General features: G+C 40.6%; 1 protein-coding gene and 1 long non-coding RNA gene across 2 annotated transcripts in view; both read left to right on the top strand.

Annotated features, from left to right (window-relative positions):
- The window catches only part of IRS1 (insulin receptor substrate 1), a 56,889-nt gene extending 48,755 nt beyond the window's left edge, over positions 1–8,134 (top strand). The window contains exon 2 of the mRNA XM_036319617.1: positions 7,095–8,134. The gene's annotated coding sequence lies outside the window, so the exon portion shown is untranslated. The remainder of the gene's footprint in view (positions 1–7,094) is intronic.
- A 1,364-nt stretch (positions 8,135–9,498) lies between these two features.
- Positions 9,499–13,312, top strand: LOC118661526. The gene is made up of 2 exons (XR_004969359.1): positions 9,499–11,365; positions 12,965–13,312. It is a non-coding gene; the product is annotated as an uncharacterized LOC118661526 (long non-coding RNA).
- Positions 13,313–14,393: the final 1,081 nt, after the last annotated feature.

The following is a 14,393-nucleotide window of genomic DNA, read 5'->3' as shown; positions in this document are numbered from 1 at the left end:
ACCTTCAGAAATGGAATGTAATTCCTCTGAGGGAAAATACTACAGAAATAGCTGCCGTGAAAGCAGAAGAAACACTGACTTTTATGACTTTCTTACTCAGGTAGGGAAGATCATATCTTATTATCTTCGTGTCTTTGAGTAACAGGTTTATTTGGGTTGAGCTCTGTGAAAACTAAAGCTTCCTGTCCCACAGCGCATGTGGTCTGACTTGAAGTGTGGAGGGATTGTTTTTCCAAGTTCCTCTACCTTGACCATTGTGTACATGGGGATATACGATCATTTTGATAGAAGAGAGATTTGAGCCATTTTGATTTACCTCTGGAGGGGCTGTTATGGTGTTGAACCCTATCTGCTTTATCTTTAAATTATCTTCTGCTTGATCAGCATGCTCTCAGTTAATAAAAAGAATGGGCAACTAACGTGAATATTCTTTGGCTTAAAAGATTTCTGGATGTTTGCTCAGGTTTCCTTAATTTATCATTGACAGAATACATTTAGTTGTTGAGAACCATATGTTGTTGTTGCTGTTGTAATCTGCCTTCTCTATAAGCCCCTAACCCTCTTGAAACGTTTCCAGACCCTCCCCCTGCCCTCGGTTGCCGAGGAAGGAGAAACACACATGCTGACAGAAGTCCCCCCAGTGGACCACAGCGGGAGCCCACAAGCTTGGTGTTGATGGTCTCTCTTCGGTCACTCCCTCTCTTTTTTCCTTTCCATAATACGTGTGCCTTTCTTCATTGGTGGTCTCCTGAAGTCACCAGCCCTGCCAGAAGGTCTTTCAGTGGGACAAAGGAGGAACTGGAGCGAGATGGCCTCTCACATGTTGGCAGCTCTGTCTGAATTTTCTTCCTTGGCAACCCTGCACGCTGGAGGGGCCGGCCAGCAACCTTGTTATTTCCACCGTTCCCCTCCCATGTGACTCGCACCAGGCAAAAGTGCTATTTAAGCAGCTCTGCTGGCTTGGCTGGTCTGTTAGCCTTTGCCATTTACGACCATGAAACCAAGTCTTTCCAGCTCAGTTCTGGCCTGTTTTTTTTTTTTTTTTTTAAATGTTGGTTTCCTTTCGTTAGCTAAAATGGCTTTCTCCTTTCAACAACAGTAGCAAACATGTTGGTCTCACCTCTAACTTTAGGCCTTTAGTTCAATCCTATATATATATGTAAAAACTTATATATATAAAATTGTCAGTGGTTATGGTCTTAAGGCTTTAAATCAGAATGCTTTAAAAAAAGAAAGCAATGCTTTTTCAGGACTTAGGTCTGTCCTTTCCCAAAGTCTCAGCTTCTCACACCTCCCAGCTGTACCTTGTGTAAAGCAGAGATTCTCCCCTTGTCCCAAACTTGAAGCTCTTCTTTCCCTTCACCTTGGTTGATGTCCACAGCTACCTGAGTTGTGCTGATCATGCTGCTTTCTCCCTAGGTGCTATCATCCAATCCACATGGTGGAACCCAAGTTCCAAGCCAGGAATTCCTTTAATAAGGGGTTTCACAGTCCATCAGATGGATCAGTGGTCTGGTTTGTCCACCTGAGATTGCAAGGCTGTGAATGTTAAAATGAGGAACACCTTTGCGCTCCCAAAATCATACATATATTTTTAATAAGATGATTTAAAAGAAAAACAAACCAACTGGGCCCATTGGCCAGATTTCAGGTATGCTTAAAAAACAGAGTACTTTTGCAGTGTTTAACAAGGTGTTTTATTAATATGTAAGCATTCCAAAATACTTGATCAGCTCTAAATGAGTGGTACCATGAATTAATTGCATCGGCATCAGTGAGGGAGCTGGAGAAATGAATTGTGGTCATGGTAGCAGTTTGCAGTTGATTATAATTGTGTGAAATAAGAAATAAGCAGACCTGGGAAGATAAGCTATAGAGAGATGTCCCAGGTGCCATGCTCAGCACCCTGCAAAGGACAGAGTGACCCTTGGACGTCTGCTCTCATTCCTTCCCACTTTTTCTCCCCTCCTGGTTCTTGCAAATATGAAGCCTGTGCCATTCCCCTAAGGACTTAGGCTCTTGGAAACTAAAGCCAGGAAGCCAGAGGCTGTATCTACTGTCAATCACCGTACTTCTGCCCCTGCACAATGGATTGGGAGTATGAGAAAGGGATAGACTACCTAGAGGACTTAAAAAGTTGGTTAACATTCCATAGATTTTCTCATCACAGAATTCTTTTTTAAGAATGGGAAAGATCTAAACATGATCAAAATATTATTTTCCTCCCCTATTTAAACATTTATTATTATGCTATAACTTATACTCAAGAATTTTTCTTTATTATACTCAAGAATGTTGTTTAAGTCACAGCTGTTTATATTAAGAAAAAAGAAATATGCTGTTTTAACACATTTCTTTAAGAGGAGGAATTTATACTAATTTTTCTGGTTGAATCAACAATGTAAAATTTCAAACAATGATCTCCTTTGAAGAAAAGTCTTTACTGTAGTCATCTTTTTTCAAGCACAGTTGGATGAGGAAGAGTTACTTTCTGATTAAATTTTAGTATATGACAATAGCCAAGTAGCTTATAATATTTTACTCCATTTTCGTGGTAAAAGTAGAAACTGTTAGTAATGCTCTAACCAGGTATTTGTAACAGTGTTACACTTGACCCAGCAAATTGGCAGGATGTTTCAACACATCTAAATACAAGATCAGCACCCTGTTAATCAATGGCTTTGACTAAAAATGCATTGATGAAAGAGGGCTGATCACTCCATTGTACTTATAGGCATAACCTTGAGCTGTTTTCAGCTGCTTTCACAGTGAAGACTCATGGGTAGGCTGACAGTGTGAAAGGCAGCTGAAGCTTTGTTTGTTTTTCAGCTGTAGTAGGCATGATTGAAGTGGGTCCGTCCAGAATATGTAAATTCCTACCGGATGCACTAATGCAATAAGCCATAGGTCTCAAGTAGCATTGCTCAAGTGTTGACTTATTTGATCATACTTCAGAAATTACATTTTTCATTACTGGCAATAGGATTGAGTGGGTTTTATCTTACAAGAAGACACACGGAAGGATACAGTCGATGCTGGCGTGGTTGTCAGAATGTAATTTCCAGCCACTAAATCTCATGACAGGTGCTTCATACTTCTGGGCTCCCGAGTTATTCCCCAATGATGTAACTAGAGAGGATGTATCATAGGAGCATCACCATTTGCTATTTGCACAGCTCTTCTGCAAGGAAACATTCTGCTTTTTTATGTCCAGTTTATGAGTGTCACAAATGAGTTTTTGGATTTGTAAAACGTCGTAGTGATATTTGCCTTGTATGGTTGGTGTGAGTCAGTTGGGGTTGTATATATAAAGTGCATTAAATATACACATACCAATATTTTGCTTTTTAGTATATATCATCATCCTTATCATTGCATTTTTATTTATCACACAACAGATGTTTGTTGAATTAAATGACTGCAGGAGCCTACTATGGGTATTGTGTGTGTGTGTTTTCTTTTTAAACAAATTCCTAAATTACAAAAATGCACGATCTGCATGTTTGCCTCTGTTCAAGTGAGTTCCTTTATTCAAGCTCAGCCCTTCTTGATTACGTGTGTGTAGGGGCAGGGATATCGGCAGCTGAATTTAAGTCCGTGAAGCACATGCTAAGGTCTGCCTGTAATGTTATGAGAGTTCCTTTCCAACAAAACTATCAGGGCAATTGTGAACAGCTCTGTTTTGGGAACTTCAGTTTTGGAGTCCTTTGGCTTTAGATAATACCTCTCTGGGAACCATTACCCAGCTTAATCAGCCCCTTTTATTCACAATATTTGGCTCTCAAAGCTTTTTGGCTGTCTCCAAAGATCAAATAGGCCTTTGAAGGACAAGACTGGCTGCTATAGAGACCATTCAAAAGAATATACCCAAGGCTGAGAAGGCAGTCGCAGAAAAAGAAATGGGAACTTGAGAAGGCATTCCAAAAATGCCCCGAACAATGGCTGCTTGATTGAAATAAGTATTACCCGAAGGTGGCCGCAGTGAAAGGCAGTTCCCACTGAGGGATGTCTGTTAAAAATCCATGTCTTTACTCTGTAGCTAAACTTTATGTATATTTACACACATACACACACACACACACACACACACACACACACACACACCCTTGTACGAAGATAAACAGATGTGAACTTCAGACATTCCCTGTAATGTCTCCCGATCTCTATGGCCTGTTTATAGCCCTCCATTCCCCTTCCCTCCTAGTCAGGATTACCTGTCAGGTGCTTTCACTTTTACATAGACTCCTGAGTTGATGGCACCGGTAGGTACCATTAGTGACTGAGACATGTGTTCAGGATTCATGATAAAGGGCTTTGAAAACAGTATGCTAAGACTTTGGAGGAAAGGAAGATAGTGGAATTGATATATCCTTTTATTTCCTGTTCTTTGAACAGACACGCTGGTGGGAAATTACAGGGATGGGTTCAGAGTGCCCCAAAGCAGCAGATTCCCACCGCTGGTGATGCTGTAGATTTCTCTCTTCTCATCGGGCTCCCAGTCTCCTCCTTTCTGCATCCATGCAGATCTGGCCCATGTGATGATAAGACTGGATGGATACATTTTGTCCCTGTGCTAAACTGTTCATTCAGCCATTCTGGAGGAGAGCCAGATATAAAAGCAACACATGACCTTCACTTGTGCTTCATTTCACATGCGGCAGTATGTTGGTCTCAGCCCTTTAATAAAGTGTGGCCTTCCTACCTCATTTTCAGCCCAGCACTGTGAAACTGTGTTAGTTAAGCTGTACCTAGATACTCTGGTAGGAGCAATCTGATAGATCACAATATAAGTTCAGGAGAGACTTGAAACTAACTAAGAGATCTGTAGACCATTCTCTGAGGGTTGTGAGAGGATGGGTTAGCCTTTCACTTGTAGAAACCATGCAAAGTCAATCCTGTTTCTCTGGCAATTAAGGGATAACCTGGAATGCCTTTTTGTCATGTGTTGTCTGCTTGTCAAGTCTTTATAATAGGCCATTTTTCCTATTGTTTAGGGGTAGAGTTAATATTTTAATATAAATAGAAATCTCCTCATAATACTGAGGTCTCATTTGGTAAATTTCAACCTACCTGAGCCACTATATAAATAGTGAATGCTGACTGATCTCAGCCATACCCTCCTTCAAGAGGAAAGAGAAAAAAACAAAACAGCTATATTGCTCAACATTTTCATTGTGTGAGTTTTAAAAGCCATTACTGTCCTTGCAGCTGACATTGGTTATCACCGCTGCACTTTGATCATATCACAGAGTATGTCCTTGTTATCCATAGACTTAGATAAAGGTGTCTTGACCTGCCAATCAAGGCTCTTCCCCATCTATCCCAATCTGCATTTGTAGACTTAACTCCTTCTACCCCTATTCAGATGCCTCGTGCTCCAATGAAGTCACATTCTTGACTGGACCTGTCGATCCATGGCTGGGCCTTGTTTCATTATGTGCTTTCAATAGAGTGTGCTTTGTCTCTATCATTCATTCAGCTCATATTTAGTGAGTACCTGCTATGTGCCAGCCCTTGCGCTAAGCTCTGGAGGTGCAACTGGAAGCAACATAAACATAATCCCTCTGTCCACATCCCCAAAATGTTTTTGTCTTCCAAACCAAACCAAGTGTGTTAACGAGGTACTTCCCTTCTATTCCTAGCTAAAGTATTCTCTCCCTCCTCGGTGCTCCTAGAGCTTTCTTCCTGTGCATCTACTGTGGAATTCACCCCTTTCTACTCTGTATTCTATCTCTTTGTGAATGGAGCTTCCTTTCTAGAATTTCTAGAAAGCAGGGCCTGTAGCACAATTCAGCTTTGTAGTCTCCATAGTATTTAATGCAACCATTTTACTAATTCAACAAGTTTTTATTAATTAACTGCTCTATTTAGGACATTCTATAAATGTTGATATTTATAGAGAACTTTAGAATAATTAAAAATATATATGCCAGAAAGACTCTCTAATGTTGATACTTGAGAACCTAAGAAACTTTTATGAGGTTGAAAAGGTGGATCCACTCACTGGAGGGGAGGGGATAATGCCCCTTGAGGTCTGCCTTCTTGAATTGCAGAAAAGAAATGTGCTTCCACCAGAATAATTTATTCTATTCAACCTAAATCAGAATCTTTTTTTTTAAAATTTAATGATTAACTTGGTCTGTTTTGCTTGGGTTTCCTTTTGTGTCTAAAATGCTCATGTCAAACAACAGCAAGTTAAAACCTGATTTCAGATTTTGTAATGTTAAGCCTTGTGATTTCAAACTCTAAAATTTGCAGGTGACTTTTAACCAAAAGAAGATTCAGCATAGCCTCACTGTTACCTGCTTGCCCTATTTTGTTGTAGTTTTCCACAATAACTGTAGTGTACATTTTTGTTTTGATCGTAAGAACATCAGAGCACTGTGTATTTTTGTGTTGCTAAGCCTCTGAAACCTCCAAATCACATTGATTTGTTTGCTGACTTAATATTGACTACTTTGAGTTTGTGATTGCTTTGGACTCTTGCATTTTGAGAGAAAAAAAGAAGTTAAATACAGTTTGTTGATTTTATTTAAGCACACAGTACTGTTTGTGCCTGTGACTTCAGTTCATCTGATATGATAGGCCTTCTTTTTAAAGCAAAACCCTAACAACTGCAGGGTTTCATAGGACAATCCTAAAAGACCAGATGAGCTAGCTCCTTAACATGTGCTGCAAAGGATGAGAATGGGACCCTGCAGGCCCGACACGTCACCGATGGGTGGTGTGGCAGTGGAGCAGGTGGTTTTTTAAGCTTGGCTGGGCAGGGGGGGGGGGGGGGGTAGAAAGAAACTGATCTCCAGAGTATGATGTTACAGACAAAAGAGAAATGATTTGACCTTATTTGTATTCCCAGGTTTCTCCCAATAAGTCATCCCAGATTTATCCCAACCACCCTGGAGCTGAGTGTTCGGCCAAGGTGAAGGGAACCAGTAGCATGGTCTCCTGGAAAGAGCTCTGGGCCTTGGAAATAGGAACCCGAGTTCTAGGGTTGATTGTGACTGACTTTGCCTCTCTATCCAGGTTGACTTATTCTTTAGTAGTAAGTGATGTCCAGGTGCCCAGGTGATGAATTCTTTTCTTTTCCTTTTCAGAATGAAGACCTAAATGACCTCAGCAAATCCTCCTCTAACTCATGGGTACCCAGACTCGAACTATTTCATGATTCACAACCAGGACCTCACATCTTCCTCCTCTGTAGATGGTACGATGCATCCATTTCAGTTTGTTTACTTTCCAAATCCTCAGGAGTCCGTTGACTGAACTGCACGTTCTTTATTGTGCCAAGCAAAAAAAGCACTGTGACACCGGGACAATGAGTCTGCATAAATTTCATCTTCAACCTTCAGGACTTAGCTGGCCACATGAGCTGCTGTGCCCCGCACCATGCTGCGAGAGAATGGGTTTCCTCTCATCACCATCTACACGATACATTTCATCTGCTGCTGAAACTGTGCGACAGAGCATCGTTGTAAATTATTTCACACAAAACGGTTCACGTTGGGTGGAGAGAGTGTTAAATATTTAACATAGGTTTTGATTTATATGTGTAATTTTTTTAATTAAAATGTAACTTTTCTTACAGCGCACATTTTTTTTTTTTTTTGGATGTGGAACTGAGGTATGCAATGTTCTGTTGTAAAGAGTGGAGCAAATGCTTAAAACAAGGCTAACAAGAGTAGACTAGGGTACAGCCCTTGTTTTAAGATTGTAACTCAGAAAAATAATATAAGAATCATAGTGCCATAGGTGGTTCTCAATTGTATAGTTATATTTGCTGATTCTATCTCTTGTATTATAGCCCTGGTGTTGAGTTGAGATCCTTACAAGAATTGATCTTAATTTTATATTTTTCCTGTAAGGCAATAGGCCATGTTAATTGAACTGAAGAAGGGTATATAGTCTACTGGGTATTTTCGAGTGTCAGCTTAACATTGGCAATTGAATGGAAGCCGAAAGGTAAGAAAAGGAAATCAAAGTCTTCCATTGTACATACTGTACAGAGAAGGAGACATGGGCAATCCCTTCAAATCAAAAGCTTTCTTTGGAATGAACAATGTGGGTGTTTGTAAATTCTGGAAATTTCTGTCTATTCATAATAAACTAGAGACTTGATCTTTTCTTCTCCCCTCCCCCCACTTCTGTAAGCTTCCTGCTACATTGCACCATTTTCTTCTGTGCACACATTAGGATGTTTCATTTCCTATACTGTCTCAAGAAAGATACTAAGACAAGTGAGTATTTGTCTTTAATTTCTAACCAGAAATTAAAATTCCAGAAAGTTTTATTTTTTAATTTTTTTTGTCATGACCAGAGCTACATGTCACTTTCTTTAAGAGCTTATCTCATGCTTTCTGAGAACTTCCAGTGTTTCATGACTTAATTGAATGTAATTTGGCCCATTTGCCCTTGTGGGTACTAGGCTATTAGTGATGAGTTAATAAAACCCAGTGTACAGAGAGCCCATCAAAGCTGAATGACCAGCTATTGAAATATCTAGCCAGCAGTGAAAATGTTAATCCTTTTCTTCTTTGGAAAGTACTCATATCTTGGAATTTTTCCTTTGGAAATAGAAAATGGCAATGAACTTAAAGGTATTGCCTACAAAGTTTTTAACCTTTTTACCAGGAAACTTCCTACAAGTTAAGTGAGTAATGCCAATATCAGGCTCCCTCGGCGTCTATGTAAACTCTGTATCAGAAATTCCCAGCCCTACTGTTGATGGAGCAGCATTTTATTTTTCTGTAGGATTGTGCTCCCTGGGCAGGGGTGGGCTGAAGGAAGGGGCCAGGGTTGGGGGTACTGTACTCAAAAGGAAGGGGCGATAAATGGAACCCCTCACACTGTTGAGGCCCCATGTTACTGCTAATTCAACTGGATGGCCTGTACCTCACAGACTGTTGTACAATGTTCATTGTTGCAGATTCTAATCATTTGCATGCTCATCAATTTCTAAGATAAATAGGTCTGTAGTCATAAGAATCCATTGTTTTCAAGGAACTTGCTGAATTACATCATTTCCTATTAGGAGAAAACACTACCAATTATAAAAATCTGATAAGAACTTTTTTTTTACTCTTTTATGAAAAACACTTTGTTGGTCAAACTAACTTTCATTTTTCAAGTATTCTGACTCATACTCTTACTAGTGTAGGAGACGTGTTGGCTATCCTGCTCCTTCCAAACAGAAATCAATGAACTAAGTCAGCCCCAATCGTTTTCCTGTCAAGCTAGTTATTATTTCTCAAGGAACCTAAACGTTGATTATTACCGAGATACCTCTGCATGTGGAATTATCAACCAATTCTGGGTCAGAATAGAAATGAACAGACTGGAAAACTCCATCTCGTGGTGTCTAGTTCTCTGTTTTGTTCAGTTAAATAGCATAAAGGTAGACATTCTTATCTAAGGTGCTCCTAGTGGTCCCTAAGCTGGGTTTGAAAGTGGTATCAAATTTCACTGTTTTGAAACTGGAAGTTGCTGGTATTTGAGGGGGGGGGGGGGGGAGGGTTGATCTTGAGCAGCTGCTGAGTCCCTGTGTTCAGTTCCTGTTGGGGAGACTTGACTTTTATCCGTTTCAAAGTATTTGTAGGCCAGCTAAGGGCTCACGTTAATGGGGATTCAGGTGGCCTCTGTTTAACTCTAAGTTACTGGCTTTTTCTTCATGAGACCACTTTCATAGCATTCTTTTTTAGAGACTTTGGCAGAGTTTTAAAATTTTTCCTTTGTGGACAGAACAAATGTATTTCATGACTTTGATGATATCTTCGTTCTGGGCAACAATAAAAAAGAAAAGGTCCTAGAACCAGCTAGAAGTGAAGAGAATCCATTAATAATCAACCGCCTGAGTCAATACTGTACTGATGTTACATTGGTGGCTATTTCTTGCTCACTTTCAAAGGTCAGGGACTCTCTTGACTAATCTAGGTTGACTGCAAATGTTCATTTACTAAAAATCATCTAGCCAGAGGTGGAGTAAAAATCATCTAGCCAGAGGTAGAGATTTCTAACTTTTCCTTCCCTGACTATTGTCTCCTAGCTAGTTATCTTTTAAGTGTGAGACAGAGCATTAAGAAACAACTGTACTATACTGTAAGAAACAGGATTGTGCAATCCTGAAGCTCTGTTATGTTCCTGAATGCAATGTGCCATGTAGTTGAAAATTTTAGTTTTATTTACTAGAGGTGGTTGAAGTCGGGGGAAGGGAGCTCATTGTCCACTGACACAAAAGAGCCATGAGAAATGGGATGGCTGTGAAGTGCTCCAAATGCTTTGGCAGAGCTCCGTGGGTCAGTCCATCACATGAGGAGGTGTTGAAGCCCCAGACACTGTGGGAATTAAGACCTTGATTGGGGAGAGACAGAACCCTTTGGAAGGCATGTGAAGGAGGATGGATGGAAGCCAAATATGAAATCGCTTCTTTGCAATGACTTGACAGGGGAGTTGAGTGTTCCTAGGACACGGTGAACGTTGGTTGGCGGTGATGCTGCATTCACATAGGCTGCTGAGAAACTGGAGAGAAAAAAGCATGAGCTGCTAGGGATAGGAAGAAATGTGACATTGCCAATACCAAGGAAAGACCTCTAGTCTGTGAGCTTTGCTCTGGAGAGCATAAACAACCTTCTTGTAGTTAGGAGAACATCAAGGGTTAAATGCTGGTGCCTGTGGTCATTTCCAAAACCAAGACAGAGAAGACCTTGGAGGTCCTCCCATAGCTCCATAATCCAGCCCCCCAATTGTAGATAGAGAAAATGTGCATCAGGTGGCATGTTGAGGTGTCCCTCACTCCTTGTAACCAGAACATCATGTAAGTGCTGGGAGGAAGTAGGATATTGAAGGTGTTTCACCCTAATCTTAAGGAATTTCAGTAATAAGGAGCTTATTATCAACTTATAAGATTAGAAAACGTATGACTTAGCTGGGGAGTTGTCTTCCTTTCCTGGTTTGTTGATGACTTGGCATGTGTGATGTATATTCCAAGAGATCTGGTGTTTTAGACTTTTGCCATTCACCCTGCATTTCAGTTTCTCTCTTTGCTTAAGTGATTAATTTCCCCAATGTTAACCAATATACCACATGATAGGACAAATACGGTGAACAGGAAAACTTGCCTGTATTTGTATAGACATTTTTAGTGCTAGGGCTTTTGTTGTTGTTTTAGAACTTTTCTACTGGATTAAGAATGTAGTTCCTGGGACAATTTTTCTTGCAAAGCTCTTTCCTTACACCTCTTGGCTACAGGGTGGGCCAAATTAAATACATATATATTTTTTTCATTTCATGTATGTGCAGTTTGGTTTATCATCTGAAGATGGTGGTGCTGCTCATGGTGCTACTTCATCTGTGTACAAAAGGACCAAGCATGGTCTGTATTGCTACCAAAACATTTATTGTATATATGTGTATAACATGCATTATGTATATATGTAACGGGTACCAGGCCAGGTATATATTTTTATTTAGAAGTGTTTCACTTTTCCAAGTTTTCTTTAGAGTGTTATGCTTATTTTCAGTCCCCCCCCCCCCCGCCCCCTCCCCGATTCTGTCTGGTACTTAGAACTGTAGTGTCTTCATCGTTAATTAAAGAAAACTGTCTAAATGAATTCTCAGATGTGAATGCTAGTGATCCTTAATGTCTTTGATTATGGGACATAAAACAGAAACTGCCAATTACATGTTGCTGGGGTGTTTGGGTCAGAGCAGTGTACACTGTTAACATACTTTAATAAATGATTTTGAAACAGATAGGTTGCCTTCACCCTATCCCTCTTCAGTTGGCTTTCATTGGCCAACAGTATAAAGAAAATGACCCCTGAAAATACATGAAGCTACTTGTGTTGCTGGTGGTGCAATGGGAAGAGGAAGGGGGAGGAAAGATGTGTTCTGTTGAGAGGCACTAGAAAGACCTTGTCGACCTTCAATGTGCAGAGATCCCCAAGAATTGATCAAACACAGATGGCCACTGAGGGGATCTGGGGTGGGCAGGGCCTACCTTTCTGACCCTCTCTCAGGTCCCCAGTGCTGCTCATCCATGTCAGCTGATGGCACTGAGTAGCAAGGCAGGGAAACAGCATTGCTCAGCCCTGGCTATGTGTCTGCGTCGTCTGGGTAGCTTTAAAGAATTCAGTGGCCAGGCGACTTCAGAGATGCTGATTTACTTTGGGGTGGGGCCTGGGCATCCATCATTGCTGCTGCCCTTGGTGCCTCTAGAAGATTCTAGTACAAGCCCAGGGCTGAGAACCACTGCTAGGAAGCATTGCCCTGTCTGATTACTAGAGCCACTTACTAGAAATGCTGGTTCCCCGAGCTGTCTGAGAACGGGTATTTCTACAGCTGACTCATGGTATGGTTGGAAAATTTGGAAAATTCTGATTTCTGTACAAGGGGAGCCTTTTAGATTCTGTCACCACTAAAAGGTATAAGATATCTCTGATTTTTTAAATTTAATTTACTGGGGCGATGATTTTTGAAAATAATCAACCATGTTGGAGCCAATTCCGGAGCCCACTCCTCCCAAATTGTGCTTTCTTGCCTAAATAATTTAAAAGAGATGATTGACAAATCCTAAGTTGTTCAGACAAATGCAACTGATTGAACGTTTTGGAAACATTCAAGATTTTTTTTATGTGCTTCATGCCCCACTCTTTTCCACCCTAATCTGGCAGAGATCTTCCTTCTGCCTGGCATCATGGATGAGTTTCTCATTGTTAAGAAGCAGCACATAACGTGACTGAATAACGCTTGAAGTAAATATTTCATCTTCACTTTCTATTAGCTTCCTCCATTTTTATTCTTAAAAAAACAACACTTGACTTTCTTCCCCCCAGTGGTATTACAAAGCAAACATGCTAACCTCTATTGAAATGACACATAAACATCATTAATTAGTATTAATTTGAGGGCAGTCTAGTTGAAATGAATTAATGGTGTAATTTATAACATAATTGTCTTATTACCTTTACAGAATACAGAAACAAACTAGAGCAAGTACAACACTGTCAATAAAAGGTCTGCGAGAATTTAATAGTCATCGAGAGTTGTAATTACCTTCCTGGTTCTATCACAAACAACAGCAACACTCACTCTGCATTCGTTCCAGGTTCGCCACCAGGATTTACATCAATGATCTCAGTGTATCCTTCCAGCAACTCAGAGGTAGACTATCATTACCCCTGTTTCCCAGATGTGCAAGCAGAGGAGAGAAGGGGTTTGTCTGCAGCCAAGTTTGTATTCTCACAGACACCACTGCAAGTCTCTGATTTCTAAGTACTTTTAAAAAATTATGGCCTCTACATTAAAAACTATCACCCCAGCTGCCTTATGTTATTCATTTGCTGAGCAAATATGACTAATCTCCCATGAGCCTGAGAGTAAATCTCTGTCCAACTGGTAACTTCCACCCTGCAAAGTATCAGGGCCTTATTGCATTTGTTTCCATTCTTTATATTTGTGTCTAGCTTAGATCATTCGGGTCCAAAGTCATGTTCTGGTTCCCTATTGTTTTTTTTCAGTAAGTGCATCTCGCTTTAGCAACAGACTAGAAAGAGCTTTATTTTAGGAACACACAAGGGTAGTGGGTGAAATGGGAAAGCCACTCTAAATCCAAATGCCTGTGTTTTTAGGCATCAGGTTTTACACTTTAATTATCTCCTGTAAACTCTTGGAAACCAGAACTTACATTCTCTGTTCGAGATACTATTGATTAGAAAAATGACCAAATTGGCAATAACAAAAATGTGGAAGGCAGGGACATTGTTGTCTAGTTGGAGCATGAGCCTTCACATGGAGTGAAAGGATATATAGGAATCTCCTATCTGATACACTGCCCTGTAGGGGAGGGAGAAGTGTTTGCCACCCTCTTAGGGTGCCTGACTAGGTCTGAAAATTAAACTGACCAACAGATTCACAGGAGAAAAGCATATCAAGGTATTGAGTATAAAATTTACATGACACAGGAGCCTCGTGAAGAATGAAGGCCTGAAGAAATAGTTGGACATGAGTATTCTCATGCGAAGTTGGATGAAGAGGGGACACACGTGTACAGGCATGCTAGGTTAAGGAGCATGAGGTAAGTGTAGTCAACTGGGGGAAACTTAGCAAGTCATGTTTGTTGTTTGTTCAGATTCTTTGTCTTCTGAGATAAGGATGCTCATTTCCTCTGGGTGTGGGGAGGACCGTTCTCACATCATGGTTTTATGACCTGTGTCTGGGGGAAGGGGAAGGGGAAGGGGAAAGGGAAGGTCAGCTGTGACCTCCCTCCTTCTGCTGTTTTCTCAAATTCCTTAGCTGAAAGTATTCAAAAGTCAAGGCACCATATTTTGGTGTAGCATTTCCTGAGACCTGCCAACCTCCAGGGCTGCTCAAAGCTTGGACTGTGCATGAACCATACAGAA

This window comes from Myotis myotis, unplaced genomic scaffold, assembly GCF_014108235.1.
Source record: "Myotis myotis isolate mMyoMyo1 unplaced genomic scaffold, mMyoMyo1.p scaffold_m19_p_8, whole genome shotgun sequence".
Taxonomy (NCBI): Eukaryota; Metazoa; Chordata; class Mammalia; order Chiroptera; family Vespertilionidae; genus Myotis; species Myotis myotis.
The sequence above is the reverse complement of the archived record's forward strand: the minus strand, read 5'-3'. Positions and strand labels throughout refer to the sequence as shown.